Raw genomic sequence first — 1,574 nt, forward strand, 5'->3', positions numbered from 1 at the left:
TAACCAGTACAGATCCTCACAGCAATTTGCTGCCAGCTTTTCATCTGTGCTGGTCTTCACCATTCCATAGAGCAACCAAACATCGTGCCATTTTCTAGACCTTTTGTTCCCCCAGAAAATTCTTTGTCCTCTTCTTGTCTATTATCCTTCTTTCCTTATTCTCTCCTTTCAACCCCACACACCAAAACAAGACCAGAATACAGCAGTCCCTACACCAATTCCAGAACTGTGACAGGTCCTGAAAAAATATTTTGAGACACTTGTGAAACCAGCTCACCATCAAGTGATCTATGGGGTTTTATCCTTTTAACTGTTTATAAATTCACAACAATATTATTTTCTGTTTAAACTTTCTGCATAGTAGAGGGCCACAGAATCAAAATTTGGGCGTATTTCAAGAATATTTTACAGGAAATATTATTTTAAAATTATTTAGAAGACTGTGGAGCCATTCAACTGTATCTTCTCACAGTTAATGCATTCTGTGACTTGCTATGGTATTTATCTGCACTGGCCTGTTTAAAAAGTCCAGTCCTTTTAGCAACTGCCTGGTACATATCACTGTGCCCATGACTTCATTTCTGTTTCCAGAAAAAAGCAGCCCATGCTGCCAAATCTTGTAATTGTTTATGAGTGACAGTAGCCTGTTTGTAGCTAAAGCCAGCAATGGCACAAGCAGAGCTATTCCTCTTCCAAATTGCAGAAACTGATGCTTTGCTGCAAACAGGAGTCCTGATTAGTGCCTGCTGAGGCAGGTTCCCAAAGGAAAGCTGCCGAGTTTGTTCTCTACAGCTGTCCTCAGAGGACAAATGATTCTCAGACACGAAGAAGAGCAGCAGAAGAGGCTTAGCCACTCTTTTGCTTACAATAAGCAACAGAGTATTCTTCTGCTCCTCCCTCCAGCATTGCCAGGAGAACAAGGGATTAAGAGTTACTAACAGGTTTCCCCAGACAGGAGAAAAAAAAAAAAAAAAAAAAAAGTTATTCCAGGTACACCCCTAGCCTGAGAACGATTGAAGAATTTAAAACAAGAAGCTGCAAAAAAGACCAAAGATTGGCATGCAAAAGAAGAAAAAGAAGAGATGGAAAAGGGTGCAGACCACATGCAGCAAATGGACAAAAAAGGGCATAGAAGAGCAGCTAAGGGCTGCATTGGCTGGGACAAAAGTCACCTTCAACAATAAATACCGGAGTGCAGGCAAAGTACATGGTACTAGTCACCGAACACGCAGATTGCAGAAATCCAGACAGTAAAACCCGACCCCTCCATAATCCTGCTGTATAATCCCTGCTTAGCAATTCTGTGATTCACGGGAACCCGCTAATACTGCGAAACAATACGCCGTCTTCTTCCAATTGCTCCTCGCACCCTCCAAGGCCTGGAAACACGGGGAAAAAAGGTTCCCACATACTTTTTCCCCTTGTGGCCCCCAGTGATGGGCTTTATAGTGGACTCTCCTACGCCAGGGCTCCCGCTTCAAGGCAGCCGGCAGCGACCCTCGGCATTTCCCGTGCTGTCCAACCCATCCCAAACTCGCTGCGGCGACCCCGAGCAGGAGACAGCCCCCGGCTCG

The sequence above is a fragment of the Corvus brachyrhynchos genome, unplaced genomic scaffold (assembly GCF_000691975.1).
Source record: "Corvus brachyrhynchos isolate BGI_N302 unplaced genomic scaffold, ASM69197v1 scaffold32, whole genome shotgun sequence".
Classification (NCBI taxonomy): domain Eukaryota; kingdom Metazoa; phylum Chordata; class Aves; order Passeriformes; family Corvidae; genus Corvus; species Corvus brachyrhynchos.